The sequence below is a fragment of the Bos indicus genome, chromosome X, assembly GCF_029378745.1.
Source record: "Bos indicus isolate NIAB-ARS_2022 breed Sahiwal x Tharparkar chromosome X, NIAB-ARS_B.indTharparkar_mat_pri_1.0, whole genome shotgun sequence".
Lineage (NCBI taxonomy): Eukaryota > Metazoa > Chordata > Mammalia > Artiodactyla > Bovidae > Bos > Bos indicus.
This window is the reverse complement of record NC_091789.1, coordinates 32,166,787-32,192,861: the sequence shown is the minus strand read 5'-3', so window position 1 is coordinate 32,192,861 and position 26,075 is coordinate 32,166,787. Positions and strand designations below refer to the sequence as shown.

Here is a 26,075-nt window from a genome sequence, read left to right as displayed (position 1 = left end):
TGTCCGACTCTGTGCGACCCCATAGACGGCAGCCTACCAGGCTCCCCCGTCCCTGGGATTCTCCAGGCAAGAACACTGGAGTGGGTTGCCATTTCCTTCTCCAATGCATGAAAGTGAAAAGTGAAAGTGAAGTCGCTCAGTCGTGTCCAACTCCTAGCGACCCCATGGACTGCAGCCTACCAGGCTCCTCCGTCCATGGGATTTGCCAGGCAAGAGTCTCCCACTAGTGGGCTTTATTTTGTTCATTGGGTTTTCCCTCCTGCTTTTGATTATAATCCTACTCAAGGTGAGCACACATACGCTGGGAAAATTTTAATTATATACATGTACATAAAGTGCCTAGAAGGTGCTGAATTAATGCTGCTTTCCTTGCTCATGTTAATACAGGTATCCCCTGCTTTCCAAATGTTTGCCTTAAGCCACTTTTACAAGAGACCTATGTTAGTACCTATTTGCGCTAACCAAAAGTAATTCAAAGGGAATTTTCACTTTTACAGAAAACATCATTCCCTTACTAATGTAGGTCTTTAATAAAAGCAAAGTAGCATAATGAGAACTTTCAGAAAGTGGGGGATACTCTTCACTTTTACACCATTTTGCTTATTAAAGTTTTTATAGTAACACTCTACTTTCAGCTACCGGATGAAACCTGTAATGTCATGTGAAGATTTAATTAGGTAATTAGCATGGAAGAGAACATAGTAGCTAAAGGAACTACAAGAGATATACTGATATAATATATAAGTACAGTCAACAGGTTTTGAATACATTTCAAACCTTAATACCTATCACTGGTAGCCTACTTTGCCCATGCTGCTGCTGTTGCTGCTGCTGCTGCTAAGTCGCTTCAGTCACGTCCGACTTTGTGCGACCCCGTAGATGGCAGCCCACCAGGCTCCACCGTCCCTGGGATTCTCCTGGCAAGAACACTGGAGTGGGTTGCCATTTCCTTCTCCAATGCATGAAAGTGAAAAGTGAAAGTGAAGTCGCTCAGTCGTGTCCGACTCTTTGTGACCCCACGGACTGCAGCCTACCAGGCTCCTCCATCCATGGGATTTTCCAAGAAAGAGTACTGGAGTGGGGTGCCATTGCCTTCTCCACTTTGCCCATGAGTATCACATAATGTTAATTTACAAAATAAGAGCCCAGAGTATGTGATATCCATGGCAGTTTAACTAGATATTGGTATAGATGGAGTGGAAGAGGACAATACACTTAACCATCCACCTTTCTCCACAAGAATACTTGAACTGACAAACTCTAAGTGACTTTGACAGTTTTATCTCCTGTATAAACAACACTTCATTTCCCCATTTTAAAATCATGGCAATGTTTATAGGATGTTTGGGCTCAGTGATAAAGAAGCTGCCTGCCAATACAGAAGATGCAGGTTCAATCCCTGGGTCAGGAAAATGCCCTGAAGAAGGAAATGGCAACCCACTTTAGTATTCTTGCCTGGAAAATCCTATGGACAGAGGAGCCTGGTGGGCTACAGTCCATGGGGTCGCAAAAGAGTCAGACATGGCTGAACAACAACAACAGCTATCCTTTCATAATGCAAAAACGCCAGGTACAAAAGAGCTCCCTGGATCACTCATGAGTATGCCCAGCAAATGTTATCACTGCCTCGGAAAATCAAAGATCATCCAGAGGTCCACCCAAAGCCTAGGCCCTACATCTGGGCCCTGCCTGGTCAAAAAAGACACCGAGTCCAGGTACTGGAAGCTGGCCCATCCTTCACAGCCTAGATGCCATCCACAGATACTACGTTTGTTGGCATCACCTGTCATTTCCATTCACAAGTTGAGATCAGAACCCCAAACCTCTTCCATGTGACACAGTGTCTTCGTATTGGATGCTGACGTGTGGTCAACAGTAACATTTTGGGTGCGTGAAGGGTGGAGCACAAGACTCAGCATCACGTACTGGCCATGTGTAACCCAAGCCCATCATCAATTTGCCAAAACCGAACAATGATGGGGTGTCCAGGGTGGGATGGGGGACAAGTTAAAGCAATATTTAGTGGGAGCGGGAGGCTGGGAGGAAGGTTTGCTGCAGAGAAGAAAGATGCTTCATTTCTTTGCCCTCAGCAGCCATGACCCTCCACGTAAACACGAGCACCAAAGCGTCATGCTTCCAAGGAACATGAGCAAGATGTCAGTTTTCCATTCTATGCACCTGACAGCCCAGAATGACAGGCCCGGGGATTGCATTTCATTCTCCCACAAGGAGCATGGCAGGACTTCGGTCTCTTGGCTTTGCAAACTACCTCTCTCCGGCTCTAAGGGCCAAGATAATTAAAATCCCGAAGGAAAGAAAGGACAAGAAGAAAGGACATGTGCTTCAACATGCATGACAACCCTTTCAACGGCCGGCACTCAGGGCACTTGGTGCTTTCAACCCAGGCTGGACATGTTAGGAGGCTCTCGACTGCATTTTGCATCAGTTCATTAAGCTACCAGATTCCAGACGAGAAATCTGAATAGTAGATTGAGCGTGCACATGGGTGTTATCTGTGGCGAGCAAACTGCCTGCTGCATTTTTTAACACATACAACAAAGAACAGTTAATTCTCATATCTCTGGCGAGAGTGAATTTCATCTCCATTGAGTTCTGCTGCTCCTGGAAGGCAACCAACTCTCTCCAATTTTTTCCTTTCTCACTCAGCACGGTGTTGTACTGAAAGCTTCACCCGATGAGGTATAATGAGGAACGAACTATATGGTGATGAGGCTTTCACAGTACAGAACGTCACTGATTTCTGACTGAAACCAAAATGACTAATATGAAGCACCAGCTAATTAAAACCCCATCTATGTATTTAGCCTCTTGTTGCACCTACTGCAGTTTATAATCACGAGGACCCCTTTATCTACTCAATTAAAGTTCTTCAGATTCTGGGAGGTTGTGTTTGAACCTGTGAGCCCCACAGAGACCACAGGAAAGTCGATGTCTGTCCCTTGAAGATCTGATGCCCTGTTACACGCCTAGGCTTGTCTTCCCATGAAAAAAAGGCAGGGGGTTGCTCCGTGGCCCACGAAGACATGCTCAAGCCAGAAATCAGAATTCATCCCCACGTTACTGGTCTGAACAATTCAACTTTCCTCACACTGATGAAGGCAGAGTGAACTAGTCCTCTCAGTGTGAAAACTCACTTTCACATTAGGAAGTTGGGCCCCAAAGCACAACTTGAGGCCTCTACACTCTTAACAAGGAAGAATGTTCTTCCAACTGTTTCCTACAGGATAGAAGGGAATTTGGCACATTATGGTGACACTGAACACTCAAAATCCAGGGGGAGGGCCATATCAGGGAATGGGACCAAGAGATACAAACTACTATATGTAAAATAGACAAGCTAAAAGGATCTTTTATAGAGCACAGAGACTATAGCCAATATTTGATAATATCTCCAAATGGAGTATAATCTATAAAATGTTGAGCCTGTCATGTTTGACATCTGAAACAAATATAATATTGTAAATCAACTATATCTCAATTTAAACATGCATTTAAAAAAAGCCACCTCAGTTTACTCTTCATTGAACAAAGGCCTTGGTTTTTTCTCTGTACAGCCTATCTTTTTGGAGTCTCTGCTTCACTGACATCTCTACTAGCTGACAGAGAAAGGACAGAAAAAAGAACAAGCTCCATTCAACTAAATACAGTTAAGTCACCAAGACCTTGAACTACACCAGTTGGAGCTGCATGGGTCCAGTTACATGTGGGTTTTTTCAATAGTAAATAGTAAAGTACCACACAATCCACAGGTGGTTGAACCCAAGGTTGGCTGTATCCACCGATGCAGAATCACAAATAGAAAGGGACTGAAGATACAAAGGGCTGGTGCCCCTTAGCCTGCCTTGTTCAAAGGCCAACTGTACTCTGTTACTCATTCCAACACAAGGCAGTGATGAGAAGTTACTCTCTAGAATGGATCTTTCATATTAGCTCTGGTTTCACCCACCCATTGGTCTCCCTGGCCTCCAATTACAGAGAACCTGCCCTCCTAACACAAGAGGGAAATATGACCCTCTGGATAGGAATGGAGCCAGCCCAAGGCCTCATCAGGGGAGTGGCAAAGGAAGATGCCAATCCGTGTCTCTTTCATCTTTAAGTTCAAGTGATTTCTTCTCCTTCTCTCAGATATTCTCCTATCTTCATCCTTAAACCAGATCTTGGACTCAGGCAATTCCTACTTTCATCATTAGAAGCCACAGGTGCATTTGTGGGGAGATAAAAGCTAGGACACATGTAAATAGCTTCACTGAGATGGAGGAAGTTCAATTCTGCTGTCTTCATTAGCTCACAGCAGTAGAACACCCGGGCTGACAATGCAGACTCAGCTGTCACCATCATCTTGTTCTTGTCTCTTCATTTTCCAGATGAGGAAATTGAGCTCAGAAAGGCAATGGGCCTCACAAGATGTCTGTAGCAGAACTGTGAGGTAGAACTCAGGTTTTCTGATTCCCAAACTAGCCCTCTTGCTAATACCCCAAGGTTTGTCCCTTCTGACTCCATGTTTGCATCACCCTCAAGAATAAATACTAGTCCCATTTACACTGTTGGTCAACTTTCCTTAGGATGGTATTTTATTGGAAATTGCCAGTAGGAAAAACTTAGGAGTTTAATTTGGATGCAAGTGAGTATAGAAAAACCATTAGTTTCCTTATACCAAAATGTACAGAGCCTAAAGGGATTGTAAAAATTAACTACATCTGTGGGAAGAAGCTGAGCAAGTGAGAGTAAAAACCAGTTTAAGTCCATTTGGTTTGTATATTTCATGAAGTTTAATCATCATTGCTTACCTAATTTGGTTATTTTACAAAGCTAGTTGGGAAAACATTAAAAAAAACTGGTATTTTAAAACAAGGTTGTTTATACTGCTAATATAGGATTTACAGTAGTAACAATGTACATGGAGGTAAATAACTCAGTCTCACTTGTTTTCTAATCCAGCTGGAACTAAAACACCTTTATTTTGGTTAATGTCTTTGTAAAAGCATAAAAATACATATTTAATTCACCCGAGGGAAAAACATAAGCTATAACTCACTCTTTGTGGTTCTCCTGAATGAATTTCTGCCTTCTATAAAATGTGTGGATATTTATGTTTACTGCATGTTCCAGAATTCCAAGTGGCACTTTTTTTTTCAATCCATTTCCAAGTTCAGTCACTCAGTCATGTCCAACTCTTTGCGACCCCATGGACTGCAGCATGCCAAGCTTCCCTATCCATCACCAACTCCCAGAGTTTGTGAAAACTCATGTCCATCAAGTCAGTGATGCCATCCAACCATCTCATATTTTTTCAATATCTAGCCCTATTTTGAATTTAACACTGATCTAATGTCTATACAGCTTCTCTCAGTTTTAAAAAATCAATCATTATTAGAGAAATGCAAATCAAAGCCACAACGAGGTATCATCTTGCACTGGTCAGAATGGCTGCCATCAAAAAGTTTACAAACAATAAATGCTGGAGTGGGTGTGGAGTAAAGGGAACCCTCTTACACTGTTGGTGAGAATGCAAACTGGTTCAGCCACTATGGAGAACAGTGTGCAGATTCCTTAAAAACCTGGGAATAGAACTGCCACACAACCCAGCAATCCCACTGCTGGGCATACACTCTGAGGAAACCAGAATTGAAAGAGACACATGTACCCCAATGTTCATTATAGCACTGTTTACAATAGCTAGGAAATGGAAGCAACCTAGATGTCCATCGGCAGATGAATGGACAAAGAAATGTGGTACATATACACAATGGAATACTACTCAGCCATAAAAAAGAACACATTTGAGTCAGTTCTAATGAGATGGATGAAATTGGAGCCTGTTATACAGAGTTAATTAAATCAGAAAGAGAAAAACCAATATGGTATATTAACGCATACATACAGAATTTAGAAAGACGGTAACGATGATCCTATATGCAAGGCAGCAAAAGTGACAAAGATGTAAAGAACAGACTTTTGGACTATGTGGGAGAAGGCAAGGGTGGGATGATTTGAGAGAATAGCTCTGAAACCTGTATATTACCATATGTAAAATAGATGACCAGTGCAAGTTCGATGCATGAAGCTGGGCAACCAAAGCCAGGGCTCTGGGACAACCCAGAAGGATGGGGTGGAGAGGGAAGTGGGAGGGGGGTTCAGGATGGGGGGACATATGTATGCCTGTGGCTGATTCATGTTGAAGTGTGATAAAAAGCCACCACAATATTGTAAAGCAAGTAGCCTCCAATTAAAATAAATTAATTAATTAAAAAGAAAACCTCTGCCATTTAATACATTCAAAATCAACTTCAAGTTAACTTCTCATTGTATCTGCTAATATCCATGAGCATTTCAATGTGAAGTGCTATTTGCAAACTAGTCTAAAAAGCTAAAAACAGGCTATCATTATTTTGCACAGATAGGGAAAAATACAAGAGAACCTTGGATCTGGAGATATGAACATGACCTTGAAAATGGGTTTCTAATAATATTGGTAGAACCTCTAATGTTACATACATACAAACATACATACAACCACTCTCTTCAGCAAATGGACCCTCATCCTCACAGACAATGGTTCTCATTAAAAAGAAAAAAAAAAAATCAAGATAGGAATGAAAGGACAGAAAATACACGAGACATTTACTCTCCACATCCAGCTGCCCACCCAGTCATGCCAATTTCTTTAGGTCTTAGGGAAGTAGGCCAGTGCTCATTCTGAGAGTTCCCTTAAATCTGTGCTTCCAGAAGTCCTGCATGGAAACAGGTTTAATATTCCCCTGAATATTGGCACCTTGAGGAGACCCCAGTTCCTCTACTTCTGAAAGACGAAGCAGATTCAGTTCACCCTGGAGGTTTGTCAAATCCAGTGGGGTCAGGCAGATAATTCAGGAACCACCCCTAATGTTTTATTTTTGTCTCACCTACCCTCCTACCCTCCTTCTCTTCTACTCCCCACCCAGTTTTAAAAATAATTATAACAACTCTATTGAGATATAATTCACAAACCATTCAATTCACCCATTTCAAGTATATAACCAGTGGTTTTCAGTATATTCATAACATTTCACAACTATCACCATGATATAATTTTAGAATATTTGTCTGACTCCCAAAAGCAGCCATGTACCTTTTAGGCATTACTCTGCAACCTGAATCCTCCCTTCCAGGCCAGCCCAAAGCAACCACTAATTTCCTTTCTCTCTGAATGAATTTGCTTTTCCTGGATATTTCATTCACATGATGTAGGCTTTTATACCTGACTTCTTTCACTTATCAAAATGTTTTCAAGGTTCATCCACGTTGTAGCATGGATCAATACTCCATTCCTTTTTTTTTTTTTCATATCTAAATAATATTCTACTGTTGGATTCCTGGTCCTAAGTTATACCATGCTCATTCAGGAGGTTCAATATTGTGCGTTGATAATGATTTAACTGGGGTTCTCTATGTGTCCCATTAGACATTTTACTCTTTAAGGAAAAGGTCCATGACTTCTAAGTCACTGACAGCATGCTACAGCTGAGCACAGCAAATCTTCTTATATATAAATAAGCAATGCTAAATATAGATATTGTGAGGAAGACACTTTTAAAAAGTATTTGACTTTAAGCTTAGGGCAAAATTATTTTGACTAGCCTACCAAACTCCCCAAATGATGCAATACCTCTAACATACACCAACTCAAGGTGTGAAGATAATTGAATATATCTAGGAATGGTAAAAAGGCTTCCCAGGTGGTGCAGTGGTAAAGAATCTGCCTGCCAGTGCAAAAGACACAAGTTCGATCAGGGACAGGTCAGGAAGATCCCTTGGGGAAGGAAATGGCAACCCACTCCAGTATTCTTGCCTGGGAAATTCCATGGACAGAGAAGCCTGGTGGCCTATAGTCCATGGTGTTGCAAAGAGCTGGACATGACTGAAGCGACTAACACACACACACAGGACAGCACAGAACAGTTGATCAAGGTGGGTCATCAAAAATCTCAACTCCCTGCTTCAGATGATCTGAGCAGAAACCTCAGCTTGGAGGGGGCTCTTGGAGCATGGTAGATACTCAGATGGGTAATGATTGGCAACAGTATTGTAAGAGTGCACAAAATTTTCATTTTTGAGTGGATTCCATTTTAATGGAAATGCCACTTTTTTATAGAATGACCATGACTCTGGCAACCCAAAGGTCTGCCTGCAGTTGTACTCAACATATCAATAACTTTCTAGAAGTCTGTTAAAATGCACTTTAAAAGCAATCTTTCCAGTAAAATTAAATTCTTTTGTCCTTAGACAATATCCCTGTCTGATGGAGAGAGAGATCTGTCTCCCTAACAAGTGTTCTTTCCCTCCTCCACCAGCAGCCCAGGTTGTGCCTTATCTCCTTTGAATCTTCCTTCAAGCACCCTCCTCCTCTGCACTCAGGGACCACACGGTACAAGAAGACACCATTGCACCATAGATATCTATGCAGCCGGAATTCCTTTTCCGCTTTTGTGATATTTTCTTAGCCTAGGTGTCTGATTTCCATTTTCATAGAAAATTGTTTAAAAAGAACTCTAGTTCTGACCTATCCATTAAAAACGAGACTTCACCATCACTCCTTCTGGCTCACCGACCTATCGGTAACACAAACCAATGTCTTACAAGCATCTAACATTCTCTGTGGCCATGCCGAGAGAGCTGCATAATTGCATGACTCAAAAGCTTTCAAAAACACTTCCTGAAGACAAGTAGGGGCCCGGAATGGATAACACAAGCCAAGTAATATACACTCTGAGAGTGAACACAGTAAGTATATTTATGTATGTGTTTCTCTTTGGATTGCTTCAAAAATTAAAACTAGAGAAAAATCAAAATGATAGAATATTCTCACTGCCCCTCTTGTCAGCATCTACCCTGTTCCCCAATGACAATCAGAAGTAAGAATTTTCATTGTCCTCTTTGTATTCATCCAGTGCTTCCTCCTGTGCTTCTTAGTGTCAACTTGAAATTATCTCATTTCTAATTCTCTCTTTGAATGAATCAGAGTCCATGCTAATGCTGAGCTTTAAAGAGCTGCAAGATCTAAATCTTGATCCTTCATTTTTCCTAATCAGAAACGGTTCTGTGGATCCATGCAAGAGGAGGCGGTGTCCCGCTTTGATTATTCTTAGTGGTTTCAACTCTGCCTCGTGGCAGGCAGGGTGCCTGGCCTGGCCCTCTGCCCCTGATCATCCCTGGTCCAGCCTCTGAGGATCCTGGCGCTATCCCATGGGCCACGTCCCCTGCTCAGTACCTGTTGCTTCTGCTGCCAACCTACACAGAACAACTCTGTCTTTCAAATTAGGAAAAAGCTGCCTGAAGTCTTTCCTCTCCATCCCCATTAAATATCAGGAATTCTTTTGCAAGTCAAAGTCTTAATATAACCTGGCTTCTCATAAATGACACTTTTAAAAGGTGTTTTATTTTCAGTGAGCTATGAGCAAGACGAGTTCAATAACTACTTAATTTAAAGCAATATTTTCTCAGAAACTGCATTCTTAATTACTTTTAAACTAAGGAAATTAATGCTCTTAACAAGCAGTTTACAATTGACAGTCATAAGCGGACTCCATTTTCATGTCTCACCAAACCCTTTGATCCATGTGTACTCACTAAACTCGGCCCAGGCAAATTCCACCCCCTAAAGGCTTCCTCTTTGGGCCCCTGCCCCTCCCTGGCACATCCACCCCATGGAGCTCCAGCCTGAGCACACAGCCGGGGCATGAGATGGGGACCATGGCAAAGAGCCCCCGGGCACTGTTTGCTTCTCCTGCCTTCTGCATCCTCATGACTCCCGGCTCCTTTCCCACCTGGTCCCATGGACCTAATTGGGACTTGCTCCTGGGTCACACTTCTCCCTCTTATTTTGATGAGGTGCCAGACAAGGTGCTACCGCCTCTCCCCCCATTTTGAATTGAAGTGTATTCCTTCAATGCTCGTATAGTGGAGTCCCGACCCCCAGGACCTCCAAATGGGACCTTCTTTGGAAATAGGATCATGCAGATGTAATGAGTAAACATGAGATGTCATACTGGAGCAGAGTGGTCACTCATTCACCATGACTGGTGTCCTTATACAAAGAGGAAACGTGGACACAGAGAGAGAGAGAACCACATGGGAAGATGAAGACAGATGGGATAGTGCTTATACAAGCCAAGGAACATGCCACGTGGCCAGTAAACCACTGGAAGCTGGGAGAGAGGCCTGGGACATGTTTTCCCTCTCAGCCCTTGGAGGGAACCAACCCTGCCCAAGCCTTGAATTCAGACTTTGAGCTTCCAGAACCAAGAGAGAAAAATCTCTGTGGTTTAAGCCTCCCAGTTTATGGGACTCAGTTATGGAGGTGCTGGCAGACCCCTTACACCCTTGGATGGCATTACTGAGTCAGTTCACAGCCCTCACTACAGTAAATATGAATAATAAAGACCTTAGAAATGATATATTTTACTCCAGGGACATGACACCCACCCCTCTCGCTTCAATCCCAGCGCAAATCTCCTTAGACTTTCCTATTGGGCTTCTTTTCCCTTTTCCTGCTCTAAGAGAACCATGGGTGCTAAATGAAACTGTCACTGGAGAGGAATCACGCATTTCTGCTTCCCGTTTATTTGGAAACGTGCCATGCTCAGTGTTCAGCTCTCAATAAATATTATTTGACTGAATGAATGAACAAATGACAGATAAACATTTTTATCTGCCCAAGTTCAGTGACAAATGTTGACAAAGCTATTAATTAATTTGTCTATTTAATCAACAAGCATTTATTGGGTGCCTACATCACACCACAGACCATGTTTGGTGCTCAGAAAAAAAAAAATAAGGAATAGTATGAGTCTTCAGGAAATTCAAAGGCCAGGAGAGGAGGCAAGTCCATTCTAAAATCATCACCATGCAGGGTAACACACATTGTAGCCATAGGAACAAAGTGTCCTGTGCACACTCTCAGGTTGGCCTGGGGTGGAGAGGCAAAACCAGGCTGCTGCGGTCCAGGCCTTAAGCAGAAGAGTCCCCAGTCTACACATCAGCTTGTTCAAGTACACACTAACCAAGTGACACTGAAGAAGGTCCCATGGGACAAACACAGGTGAGTAAACAAGAGATGAAAGATGCAACCAAGTTCAGTCTCTCTGACTGGCCGTGTTTGGCAAAACTGGCCTACAACAGAGGTGGGAAGACAGCAAGATTTGCTGCTGTTTGAGGAAGCTGGAAAAGGAGTTTGGTCTTTGCAAATGCTTGGATTCAAGGGTCAAACCCAAATTGCACTTGTGATACCCAGTGAGAAGAAGAGCTGCACACAGAGAAATGGATGATTGAGATAAGCATGTGAATGGTGAGCTCATAAAGAATAGATGAGATTTCCAAGGGAAGCGTTTATTGTTTCCTGTATTTGAGCACATTGTCTCTCAATATGATTAGTTATCAGTCTCAGTTATCCAAAACTGGTATGAAATAAAGCGTTTACGCAGTTATGCTTCATTGATGTCAGCTCGGGGAGCATGAAAATCTCCATGAAGGTGGGTAATTGATGTGTAAATCAGAGCTCAATCACTCGGTAATAGAAATGGTCCCACTGAAAATATGCTTGTTGAACACAATTGCTGAGAAGCCAGAGGGAGGGAGAGAAGGAGGGCGGGAGGAGATAGAAGGCTTATTTATCAAAAATGATAATAACTGGCAATTTGGGCAATTTCCCCTTCAACGGAGGGCTGCTGTCAGAAATGCTTGCAAGCAAGTTGTGACCAATGCATCCGGATAGTTTCCTTCTGTTCTAATGAACTGTTTCTGTTTTATTTAAGTGCTTGGAGACCCAGTTGCGGATATTTCAAAAGTGAATTAAAACAACACGTTCATCTTTTCAAACATGACACACGTTAATGACATCTGTGATAATAATTTGGTTAACGATGCTCATTCTAGGTATGCTTGCTATTGTTATTAAAATCCTTCTGTCGCTTTGCACTGGCTCTCTGAGGAGCAGTGAATGAAAACGGACAATACCTTGCAATTTAAGATTTTAGTATCTCACATTGAAACCTAAAGGACTTCTTATTGTTGATCAAATAACAGCTCCTATTTTTATCATTCTAATCATCATTATCTTTATTACTACTTAAGATGCCATGATAGTGGTGAGTAGCAGATTTTTCTTCCGCTCTGCTGTCTTCATGGAATAAAGAAAAAATTCTCTACAGCAAATACTGCCACTGTAGGTGTAATAGCCAACATGTCTGCCAATTAATATAAGAACAAAAGCTCCGGGTTTTCATTTTTTACCAGATCTTGAGACAAATGCTTGAGTCAATACAAGAGGCAGGTCTGTCCTTGGCGTCTCATCCAGGGGATTCACCCATCAGTACGTAAGCCATGCTTAAGTCTCAGCACAGTGCCTGTGCACATCCCCATCTGTACATAGTAAGCAGGTTCCACGTGGCATCGGTATAGATATGCCCTGCTGTGGAGGTGAGGGCCCTCTGCTCACTTGAGGTTACCAGCTCAACCCCATTTAAAAGCATGCGTGTGCTGACGGCTTGTTTCGTATCTAGAGCTGGGCCTTCACCCAAGTGTCCACACCTTGACAAAATGCCTGCCTAGGAAAGACTGGCACTGGGTGCTAAGGTGGAGGAGCAGAGAGTGGGGGCTGGTTGAGAAAGGCTTAGTCTTCTCATAGTGGTGTAATTTTTTTTGTCGGTGAGTGGATTCATATATCATTGATCTCCCTACAAAAAAATAAATGCATGCATCTGGTGTATACCAGGATTTAAACATTTGACTTCTCTCTTGAAAAGCAACAGACCTTCACATTTGCATGGTACTTGTCACTTCACAAAGCACTGCCACAAGTCTGATCTGATCTGAGACTTACAGCAAACTTGGCAAATAGGCCGGCTGGGCACTATGACCTCCCATTTCACAGACGAAGACACTGAGACCCAGAAGGGCTGACTGCCCAATGTTCACACTGTCGCTCAGCTAGTGAAGGGCAGGAACAGAAACGAAGACAAGCTGTCTGTATGCAGGAGCAGTTTATTTTTTTCCTACTATAAGACTTTGTGCTCTAACTGTAAAATGCTTGTTAATTCTAGAAAAGTTGCTAAGTGTTAGAGCAAAGGGTCATTATTTTAAGGGTTTTAGAAAATAGCTTTTGATGGATCATCATTATTAATGCACTAATAATCCATAAATGTGCCTTTGTTGAAAAACAATGAAATGGAGAGACGCATACCAGATGGATGCAAGGAGGAGACTCTCTAGTGGAAAGACCTCAGAGAGTGATTTTGCCACCTAAAGTTTGAACGACCTTGAGCAAGTCACTGGGCTGCTCACAGTCCTCCAAGAGCCACTGATCCAGAAGAACACACAGTATGGGAGGAGGAGATGAACTATAATGGCAAATCGAAAACTGCATGAACACGGTAGCCCCTAGCCAAGCTGAGCATGGGCAACATGCCTAGTCTGAACTGAGCTGTGCTATAAGTATAAAATACACATTGGATTTCAGACTTGGTATGAAAATAGTATTAAGTTTAGAATTAATAATTTTAAACAGATTCCATGTTGAAATGATATCTGGCATACATTGAGTTCAATCAAGTGTTATGAAAAGCAATCTCACCTGTTTCTTCTCACGTTTTAAAAATGTGGCTACTAGAAAATTGAAACTAAATGAATGTGAATTATGTTTGTGGCTCCCATCATATTTCTGCTGGGCAGTACTGGCCTAAAAAGAGAGATTTTTCTAGGTCTACTGAATAACCCACTTCACATAAACCACACTGGTTTCAGTGCTCTGTCTCCAGACAACAGAAGACCCTGTGCCTTTGGGTTCATTGCAACAATCTAACCTATGTGATCCTGTTCTGCTATTCCCCCTTCTCTATTCTCATTTTTCCCCTCCATCTGATTTTCATTTAGACCTTGGGCACATATGCCAGTGTTTATTTTCATGACTGCTGTATTGTCTAATTGGTGCATTGTTGATCAATAATATGTGAGGTTTTGAGCTCTGTTTGTGTAATATGTTTAATATGCTTCTACCCAATGCACCATATGGAGGCACTGCACTGTATATTATGAGTGTATTAATGCTAAGACTCAATTGAGTATCACTGGTGCATAGTAAACAAGTGAAACAAAATTATGCTAAGTAGTTACTGAACATCGTGGTCCCTAATATTTGTAACGAGCATTGCAAACACTGTGCTAGCATGTGGGCCTCAGCACCCACCCTTCTCTGAAACTTGCAGTGAGCCTAAGCACTATTCAGGCTTAACGTAAATATCATTTTACAAGATGAAGGTATTTTTCAGGTAGAGAAACTAGAGAGAATAAATAATAGAGTGGAACTTAATCTACCAATAACGGTGTCTTTAAGTCGAAACTTGGTGCGATTGTAAAGCTTTTTATGCTTCTTTTCTTCCCCAGGTGCTTGGAGGAGCAGGGAAGAATTTTGATTAGCAGAAGCCACCAGCAGTTTCTTTCTACCTGTTTCACATATATTTCACACATTACTTTCAAGACTCCTCAGTTTACTGATATTTTCTTGGGAAACTGCCAACCAATCTGTAGCAAAATTAAACTCTGCCTTTTAATATAAAACAATCATTGATTAGCACACACTGTTCAAGCCAGATGAATCAGCAGCCTGCAAGGATGAAGCGTTTTATCACAGTAATACACCATTCGAATGCACTGATAGATGCATTCATTTGCTGCTGGGCACCACGACAGGGAATAACACAGGCCCACACTCAGTGGCACTTCACACTCCTGTTCTCCAGCACACAGTGTGCTCAAAAACAAGAATGTCGTCAGATGAACAATCTACGATGATTAGTTGAGTTTCATTTGTTAATTACAGATTCAACAAGAACTGAATGGTGAAGCTTTCCCAGTATCAGCTACCCATTGATCCATAGCCCCTTACATGTTCAAGTAGTACTGGAAATCTAATATAATTTATTGTTACTTAGAGCACTGATTGGCTAGAGGAATTATACTTCAATAAATGATGGCACTGCCATTGAATCCGCCTATAATTGCTTCCATTCATCGTAATGCAAGGAGATGATCAACTTCAAGCTTCAGCTGCTTCAAGTTCCACAGTGTGTCTGTAAGCTAATGGATGTTGAATATGATGCTGATCTATATTCTGTGTTGCTCTAGATGGACCTTTAGAGAGTTATATATATGCCACTCGTATATATTGCACGTCTGTAGATTTCACACAGGTCTATAATTGATGACCACCTAGTGGACTTGCCTCCAAGGAAACAGGTGGGATTACTCTGCCACGATGGGGCCAGGGTACAGATTTCTCAGGTACATTTGGTCCTTTACTGCTCTGTCCCTCATCCAGCGGACAAATGGAAACTTCAGGCTATTCATTTCCTTCTAGAGTGGCTCTACCTAGGGCACAGTGACACAAAAAAATTGTGCCCAGAGGTTTGTGACTCATCTTCCTCATTGCCTCCTTGAGCAAGCCGCACCTAACATGGTACCTTCCATCCAGGCTGGGTATGGATTTGCTCGTCTCAACTCCTAGCACTCTGAAGCTCCTCTCCCACCTCAGGAAACTGTCCACTGCCAAACAGAAGGTGAGTTTCTTGAGACAGGCACTGTGTCCATTTCCTATTGGAGCAGTTACAAGTCAACACAAACATGATGGCTTCTAACAACACAAATCTCTTATAGTTCTGCAGCTCTGATGTCTGAAATGGATCTCCCTAAGCTAAAAACAAAGGTGTCAGTAGGGCTTGTTCCTTCTAAAGGTCCTGAGGGAGAGTCTGTTTTCTTGTCTTTTCTAGCTTCTAAGGGTTGCCTTCATTCCTTGGCTCACAGCCCTTTCTGGCATCTTCAAGAGCAGTAGCAGAGCATCTTCAAGTCTCTCTCTCACCTCTGCTTCCAGCATCACATCTCTTCTGACTCTGACCCTCCTTCCTGCCCCCCTCTTATGCAGACTCTTGTGATTATAAGAACATCCAGGAACATCTCCCCAGCTTAAGACCCTTTACTTAATCACACTTGCAAAGTCCCTCTTTTAAATAACATATTCCCAGGTTTGGGGGCATTGGGGCTTCGGTGCTTTCCTGGTGGCTCAGACAGTGAAGAATCTGCCTGTAATGCAGGAGATCTGGTTTCTATCCCTGGGTCGGGAAGATTCCCTGGGAGGAGGAAATGGCAACCCATTCCAGTATCCTTGCCTGGAAAATTCTATGGACAGAGGAGCTTGGTGGGCTACAGTCCATTGGGTTGTGAAGTCAGACACCACTGAGTGATTAACACTTTCACAGGTTTGGGGGTTTAGGACATGGACCTTTGCAGGGGGATATTCTTCTGCCTACCAAAGGTACAACACTTGCATCACTCTTATCCTCCTGTTGCCTAAGACCATTACATGACAAATATTAGGGCTGAGATATTCTTAGCAGAGTTGAATGAACTCATAAAAATGATTCATTAAAGCTTTCAAATGTCTCTTCTGAAAAGTATCTCACATGTGAAGAGCACCCAGTGGGTGAGGCCCCTGTTCATCCACACCTGCTCTGTCACGTACTGCCACTTCAGCTCTCCGAGGTGCAACTTTGCTCGCCAGTAAGTGTCTCTGGGAACTGCTGTGACCCTCAAATAAGAGAACATATGTGACTATGCCTATGAAGGTAAATGGCTTTCTCCATGATATTCAGCATCATCCTTGCATCACTAAGAGAAGAGACACTAGATCTTGGAGAGAGGGACATAAGAGGGAAAGGTCCCACTTGTATAGAGATGTAAGGTGTTATTACTCAGTAAAACTAAATAGAAATAACCATCTGAAAGTGACCTGAAACTATGTTTCCTATTCATATGCAAGCAGCTTAAAAGACTGACACAAGACATTGAAATTACTTCAAATAACTAGATGCTCAATTGCTCAAGATAAGTGGGGCCACACTTGCCCTCTTATGTGGTAGCTGAGTACAACAATACAAGATGGATTCGTCATGTTTACATATTCCAGCAGGATGAAATCTGTGGTTACGCATTTATAAAACCCTACACATTAACCCATCAATTTTATTGATTAATAAGAGGGTTCTGTGACATTACAACAACAGACATGACAATACATCTTCCCACAGAAGTGAAATTATCCTGAAAGGCACCACACACCTGCAAAACACTTTATTGTGGTTCAACCGGGAGCGTGAAAACAGGAGAAAATTGAGCATGAAAACAACCTTCAATCAAAGGGTCTTTAGAGGGGATGGAGATCAAAGCCTTCATTTTCTATTACAGGGAAAATCAAGTACAAAGAGGACAAGCGGGTTGCCCAATGTCATCCACCTGGTCAGAGCCTGGACTTGGACAGGAGCCCCGGTCTCCTGACTCTTCATGGAGAGCTCTCCTCACTGTACCATGCTTTGGGCTTCCTGACCCTTATTCTGTGCTCTCAGCTCACTGCTTTGGCAGAGAAACGGGAAGTGGAAGAGGAAGTGAAAGGAGTGTGCCCTTTCTCCTGTGGTTTCTAAGAGGAGGCCAGACATATCAAATGGGTTTGGGAATGTGTTCGTGAATCACTAAACAGGACTCAGCATCTGCAAGCAACCCACTGCATGTGAAAAGGCTGTCATATTCCAGACTGTGTGGGATTCCTTCTGGAGAGGAGCAACTTGGAAGCTGCCCAGGAAAGCCCATGGTTTGGCACAAGGCAGAGAGAGTTAGTAAATAAAAGAGGTGTGGACTCTTTGGCCAAGCAGGGCCTTGAATGTCACCTTGGTGACTGGTGTCTCCGTGCCGTATAGTATGCACAGCCTGAGGCCACGGACCTGGCTGAATGTCAGGATTGGTACACTCCAGTAAAGAATCTGTCTTCAATGCAGGGAACCCAGGTTTGATCCCTGGGTTGGGAAGATTCCCTGGAGAATGGCACCCCACTCCAGTGTTCTTGCCTGGGAAATCCCATGGACAGAGAAGCCTGGTGAACTACAGTCCATGGGGTCACAAATAGTCAGACACGACTGAGCAACTAAACACACTAACACGACGGAAGGTCAGCTGCATCACTCCAATATCCAGCCTGAGTGTGTGTGCGCATACACACCCACATCTGAGGGACAAGGCCGATTTATAGGAGAGCCTCTCTGAAGGGACAAGTCCACAGAAATCAGTTCCCCAAATCCTCTTCTAATAAGTGGCAAATGCATGCTAAGGGTGCTCATGACCTCATAGGTTGGCCAGAGATCCATGTCCACATGCCTGTGGCTGGGTGAAAACCCTGCCCCTCCTGGCCCTGCACCCAAAGTTCGGAGACCACACCCACTAGCACTTGCTGGGACTTTTTACAGCACCCCTGAAAGTGAAACTGTAAGTTGCTCAGTCATGCCCAACTCTTTGCAACCCCATAGACTATACAGTCCATGGAATTCTCCAGGCCAGAATACTGGAGTGGGTAGCCTATCCTTTCTCCAGGGGATCTTCCCTGACCCAGGAATTGAACCCGGGTCTCCCGCATTGCAGGCAGATTCTTAACCAACTGAGCTATCAGGGAAAGCCACAGCACCCCTGGAACCCTGATTTTGAGGGTTTTGAGAGGAACAGATATGTCATCCACTTGCACTACACCCTCCAACTGACTCTGAAAATGCCCTTTACAACATCCTTTCCAAGGAATCTAAGGGTGTTTGACCCTGCCATTTATTTTTACATTTGCAAACTGATAAACCTCAGGGAAGTGCACATGGGCTTCTACCTTGATTGAAGTCTGGAGACCTGGGTTCCCATCTCAGATACATCACTCACTAGCTTGGTGACCTCAAGCTAATTACTTAACCCCTTTGGACCTCAGTGTCCTCACATAGAAAACACAGCATTTGTACTGGATAATTTCCAGGGCCCTTCTCTAATTGCACTCACCTTCTGGTAACTTCCTCTACCTCCTCTGACTGTAAGCTTGTCCCTTTTGCACCACCCCTGAGCCAGCCTAGCTCCTGGCATGCTCATCAAGGCCTCACAGACTCCACTACCACCCAAACTAGTGGATGGTGTTGTGTATGCACCTAAGTATCTCAATAAGACTGAAACCAGACACACAGATGACCAACAGGGACACGAAAAGTTGCTCAACACCGCTAATTACTAGAGAAATGGAAATCAAAACTATGAGGTACCACTTCACACAGGTGAGAATGGCCAGCATCAAAAAGTCTACAAATAAATGTCAGAGAAGATGTGGAGAAAAAGGACCCCTCCTACACTATTGGTGGGAATGTAAATTGACACAGCCTCTATGGAAAACAGTATGGAGGTTCCTGAAGAAACTAAAACTAGAGCTGAAAGGCTATTGCTGAACCACGAAAGACACTGGCATTCTTGGCCTCCGTAGGAGAAAAATTCAATACCGGGCCAGAGACGAGGCTTGATCGCGTGGAGCTTTTGTGTGATAAAGTTTTATTAAAGTATAAAAGAGATAGAGAAAGCTTCTGACATAGACATCAGAAGGGGGCAGACAGAATACTCCCCTGCTAGTCCTTAGGTGGATGTTATAGCTACTAGCAGTCTGCTAATTAAAGAAAGGAAATGTCTCAAAACTCAGAGAATGGTACCAAGCATCTTACCCACAAGATGCATTTTGAGATAATCTTGGCACCAAGTGAGTCATCCTGGGCCATAAAACGATTGACATGAATCTTGAAGAAAGGCAGATTCCCATACAAATACATAGTTTCATTAATATAGATTAGGAGAACAAGTATGAGTATAACTTACTGGTTTGTCAAGTCTTTTCTGAGCCTTTAGGCAGAACCTACTTGAAGACAGAGTCGGGGAAATGCATAGTACATTAACATAGCTTAAGACAAACATTAAATGCATTGGTTAGCACAGGGTTTGAGAAAAGTTAAGTTTAAGGGGAGCCAGGTGTCATTATGGCAACACAGAATTTTAAGAGAAATCTCTTTTTAAATTTGTATAGAGAAGGGGAAAAAATGTTACACTAGTTTGTTTCTTCCTGCCACTTAAGAGAGAGATTAAAAAAAAATGTCTTACACTTGCAGCCTATTTCCTCCATTTGGAGACCCCTGGCCTTTCTGACTGTTACCCTCTCAGAGCTACCATATGATCCTACAATCCCACTCCTGGGCATATATCTGGAGAAAATCATGGTTCAAAAGGATATATGCATCCCTGTGTTCATCACAGTACTGTTTACAATAGCCCAAACATTAGGCAACCTAAATGTCCATCGACAGATGAATGGATAAAGAATGTAGTAAATATATACAATGGAATACTACTCAGCCATAAAAAGGATGAAATAATGCCATTTGCAGCAACATGGATGGGCCTAGAGATTATTATGCTAAGTGAAGTAAGTCAGGCAGAGAAAGACAAATATCATATAACAATCACTTATATGTGGAATCTAAAAAAATCATACAAATGAACTTATTTACAAAACAGAAACAGACCCATAGACAAAGAAAACAAACTTATGATTACCAATGGGGAAAAGGTTAGGGGGAGGGATAAATTAAAAGTATGGGATTAACAGATATATACTACTATATATATAACCAAAAAGGACCTACTGTATAGCATAGGGAACTATATTCAATATCATATAATAACCTATAAGGGAGAAGTATCTGAATAAGAATACATATATATGTGTGTGTGTTTATGTATATGTGTGTGTGTACATATGTGTACATACATATGTGTATGTACATACATACATACATTTGCAGGTGGGTAAAGAATACACCTACAATGCAGGAGGGTCAGGACATGCAGGATCAATCCCAGAGTCGAGAGGATCCCCTGGAAGAGGGTATGGCAACCCACTCCAGTATTCCTGCTTGGTGAATCCCATGGACAAAGGAGCCTGATGGGCTACAGTCCATGGGGTCGCAAAGAATCAGACATGACTGAAATGACTGAGCACAAATTAACTATACCTCAACTTAAAAATAAAAAAAGGAAAAAGAAAAAAAATGGACAGAAATCAGCCAGAATACAAAGTGTACATGACCACAAAACCCAACACACAAGTATGAGCTAGAACTGCATGCTTAGCAGTGTTTATTTCATATATCAGAGTCCATTGCTCAAGTTGCCCCAGTCTCAGTATTAGATAACCCCCCATCCTCTGGGTGTAATGACTACCACACTGTAATTCCAAGTCAAAGTGTATCCTATTTTGAATTCTACACTCCCAATCTGTTTCCTAGTATAAATATTATACTATGTAATGTGTAAATATTAAAATTTAACTTTAACAAGTTGAGTCACAGTCACTGGAATTCGGCCAAGACTCTAACACTTTTTCATTATTTCCAAAGAAAGACCAATTTAAGAAATGCAAGCCAGTTCCAATTCACTTCAAAATTTGGCTTAACGTCAAAGACATTTTAATGACATTCTGCTTAAGCATTAAACATGAAGGTATTTATATGATTATTAAGTTAGCATTTAAGTTAGATAGAAATTAGTTTGGGATCTGTCACTACTGGGCTCATAGTGCGGGAAACCCAAAATGATAGCCTCGTTTCAACACAATCAACGGCTCACAGAGGCAGGCTTTTAAACAGACACTAAAGACACAACATTGTTATCTATCTATGCTTTATCTGCTCCTTTCCTGTTGTAGGAACATGGCGCTGCCACAGCGAGCTGGTGACCTTGCACGTAAGCAACGCCGTGACCCACAGCTGATGTGACTGTTAAAAGCCTTGGGATCCTCTGAAAATATGAGAGGGCTTGAGGCCTGTGAGGAGCTGCCCTGAGGCCTGTCCCACTCACCTCCCTGTCTCCTCCAGAAGACTGTCAGGAGGCAGTTTTTCATCAGTTCTTGGGTTCTGGACAATCCACTCCCCAGCCCCCTTTGAATGGCGCTGTGGAGTGAAAAATCCCTTACCTGCATCTAGAAGGAACTCTTCAGCCAAGGGGTATCCCATGGCTCTCTCTGCTTCCCTTTAAATGTGTGGGGTGCGGGGGTGTGGAGGTGCGGAGGTCGAGCCCTGGCCTCTTTGGCTCATCCTTCATCCCACTGTCTATGGAAGGACTGAAGCAGCTCAATCTGAAGGGGTCTTGCTGTACTTTTTTCCAACCAGGTCAATCACCCTTTGTCTTGTCCTTGTCTTGTGTGTGTGTGTGTGTGTGTGTGTGTGTGTGTGCGCTTGACAGTCACATGTGTTATGCCTCTATGAAAACTTCCTTAAAGCAATCTTATGCAAAAGTAGGAATCTGTTTTCTCCTTTCTTCATGGGTAAAAGCAGAAACAGTTTATTGATATAATCTTACTACACATTCTTAGCTGGAGAAGGGTTTCTTCATTCAGCATTGAGTGGTCAGTCTTCAAGCAAATCAAATTCTCTAGAAGCCTGAACCCTAATAAAAGGGGAAACCCAAACCCAGCATTCTGAAACAGAGGGGTCAGTTGGAAAAGGTGGCAGGATCCTTGTCCTGAGGTGGAAAGTGAGAAGGGAGCCAGCGAGCCACAGCTACTTGGCAGCAGTGCAAGGTACTGTGTCTTGTGGAGACGAACAAAGATTAACAAACTTATGGTCGATGACCAAACAGCTCTGATCTCCTGAGAGAGAGAAGATGAGTTCATCTGCTCACGGCTTCAGGAAGAGGGGGTGACCTTGGATCATGGGGAGAGGGGAGGTCTGGAAGGACAGCTATGAAGACAACCTCAGGCTGAACAAGAGACTTGCCCAGTAGCAGGGAGGAAGGGCCCAGGAATGTTAGTGAGGATGAATCTATCCAGACTTTGCCAGAAGGTTTTCCTTTCTTTCTGCCCAGAAACCTGAGTGAAAAGAAACAAGGGTGTCTGTCTGGCTAGGGACAGGAAGGTTCCAGAAGGGGCAGGAGCCTGTCTGCAAGGTTCCTCTGGAATGGGACCCTGCAAGCAAAGGGAGGTGCCCAGGGAAACTTTGTAACCTTGACCTAGAGCAGATTGGGGAGGGGGATGGAGTGGTGGGGGGCAGCTGTCCCCCATCTTGGCAACATCCATCACTAGAGCCGGCACCCAGGTGGCCTCCAGTGTTTCCACCTGCAAGAATGCTGCTGCTGCTGCTGCTGCTAAGTCACTTCAGTCGTGTCCAACTCTGTGCGACCGCATAGACAGCAGCCCAATAGGCTCCCCCATCCCTGGGATTCTCCAGGCAACAACACTGGAGTGGGCTGCCATTTCCTTCTCCAATGCATGAAAGTGAAAAGTGAAAGTGAAGTCGCTCAATCGTGTCCGACTCCTAGCAACCCCATGGACTGCAGCCTATCAGGCTCCTCCGTCCACGGGATTTGCCAGGCAAGAGTACTGGAGTGGGATGCCATTGCCTTCTCTGCTGCAAGAATTAGGGAGGGCCATCTCTGAGGACAACAAAGAGAAATATTTCTCCAAAGGCCTCTAATTACACAGGAAGCACAAATGCTGTTTATGTCCCCAACAACTGGTCCCCACGCTTATCCAGAAAATCAAAACTGAAGCCAGCCCTCCACTCCACAGGGCATTTAGAAGTCCAGTGAGGAACAAAAACCCTCACTGAGGGTGTTTTGTAGGCAATCTGCCCCCTCATCAGAAAGCTGTCCAGACTCACAGGAAGGCCCCTCAGGAAGTCAGTCAAATCTGTTGCTCTGACTCCCCACAGGGAGCATTTCCAGGGGGCACTAGCACATTCTCAGGGTGTGCTCAGCTCCAAAGATGCAGACATGGCTCACAACACTGGTCTGTAGATGCTGGTTGGAGCAGCTGGGGATGCTTTGCCTTAAAAAAGATAAGACTTGGGGGGCTCTGCATTTCCATCTCTGAAGGGCACGGGAGAGGGGACAGAGGTGACACTGGAGCTCCAGCACAGGTGGCAGGACTGCTAGATTGGGAGGGACTGAATCCAATAAGAAGGCAAGAACCTAAGAGTCTTGGGAAGGCTACTGGCTTCTGCAATTGTCATTTTCAGATTCTCCGACGACAGTGTGAGCCATACTCCCTGGTCAGTGTGAGATGGAACCCATATTCATTAAAAAGCTACTTTTTTACAATTCTTAGAGGTGCCTGGCCCATCTCTGCTCTGCAGAAAACTTGGTAAGGGACCACGATTCTGGCAACTGAGCTGAAGTCTCAGTATTAGCTATGCTTCACTCAATGAACTATGTATCAGTGTGCCTTTGATCTTAAGAAAATACATAATGGGATTTTAATTAAAGTACACATTTACGTATTACCAGCTGGAAATTAACTTAATAAACAATTTATTTCAATCGACTTATAGGAACAGATTAATGGATTAATGGTGCAATTCATCAAATATTTGACTTTTTTAAGTTTTGATTCATTAAAATAACAATTTGCCACTTGAAAGCCTATAAAGCTTTATCTCAAACTCTGAGGCGTATCTGTGGCTGCCTCTATTCACAATATTAGGAGCACATAATATTTACAGTAGAAAGTATTCTCAGAGGTCAATTGGTCCTATACCCTCATTTACAGATAAGAATAAACTGAGACCCAAAAAGTTCATCACCTCTTAGCCCTGTAATTCCCCGCCCCTCACACACAAATTCTCACTATGCTCTTGTAAATCACATGAGGACAATTAATACTTTTATGAGGTTTCTATAGACCTTAGAAAATTGTTTTAAAAAAGGATATACTTTGTGAAATGCATATTTTATTTCAATAGGTCTAATAGAAATAGCAAAGCTAGTGGAGGTGAGGGAATTCCAGTTCAGCTATTTCAAATCCTGAAAGATGATGCTGTGAAAGTGCTGCACTCAATATGTCAGCAGTGGAAAACTCAGCAGTGGCCACAGGACTGGAAAAGGTCAGCTTTCATTCCAATCCCAAAGAAAGGCAATGCCAAAGAATGCTCAAACTACCACACAATTGCACTCATCTCACATGCTAGTAAAATGATGCTTAAAATTCTCCAAGCCAGGCTTCAGCAATATGTGAACCGTGAACTTCCTGATGTTCAAGCTGGTTTTACAAAAGGCAGAGGAACCAGAGATCAAATTGCCAACATCCACTGGATCATCGAAAAAGCAAGAGAGTTCCAGAAAAACATCTGTTTCTGCTTTATTGACTATGCCAAAGCTTTTGACTGAGTGGATCACAATAAACTGTGGAAAATTCTGAAAGAGATGGGAATACCAGACCACCTGATCTGCCTCTTGAGAAATCTGTATGCAGGTCAGGAAGCAACAGTTAGAACTGGACATGGAACAACAGACTGGTTCCAAATAGGAAAAGGAGTATGTCAAGGCTGTATATTGTCACCCTGCTTATTTAACTTATATGCAGAGTACATCATGAGAAATGCTGGGCTGGAGGAAGCACAAGCTGGAATCAAGATTGCTGGGAGAAATATCAATAACCTCAGATATGCAGATGACAACACCCTTATGGCAGAAAGTGAAGAGGAACTAAAGAGCCTCTTGATGAAAGTGAAAGAAGAGAGTGAAAAAGTTGGCTTAAAGCTCAACATTCTGAAAACTAAGATCATGGCATCCGGTCCCATCACTTCATGGCAAATAGATGGGGAAACAGTGGAAACAGTGTCAGACTTTATTTTGGGGGGCTCCAAAATCACTGCAGATGGTGATTGCAGCCATGAAATTAAAAGACACTTAGTCCTTGGAAGGAAAGTTTTGATCAACCTAGACGGCATATTAAAAAGCAGAGACATTACTTTGCCAACAAAGGTCCGAGTAGTCAAAGCTATTGTTTTTCAGTGGTCAGGTATGTATGTGAGAGTTGGACTATAAGGAAAGCTGAGCAACGAAGAATTGATGCTTTTCAACTGTGGTGTTGGAGAAGACTCTTAAGAGTCCCTTGGACTGCAAGGAGATCCAACCAGTCTATCCTAAAGGAGATCAGTCCTGGGTATTCATTGGAAGGACTGATGTTGAAGCTGAAACTCCAGTCCTTTGGCCACCTGATGTGAAGAGCTGACTCATTTGAAAAGACCCTGATGCTGAGAAAGATTGAGGGCAGGAGGAGAAGGTGACAACAGAGGATGTGATGGTTGGATGGCATCACCGACTCAATGGACATGGGTTTAGGTGGACTCTGGGAGTTGGTGATG

The 26,075-nt window shown here is 43.0% G+C and overlaps 1 protein-coding gene across 8 annotated transcripts in view; it reads right to left on the bottom strand.

Annotated features, from left to right (window-relative positions):
* Positions 1-26,075, bottom strand: part of AFF2 (ALF transcription elongation factor 2) — a 537,205-nt gene that overhangs the window by 368,172 nt on the left and 142,958 nt on the right. The gene's annotated exons all lie outside the window — the stretch shown is intronic.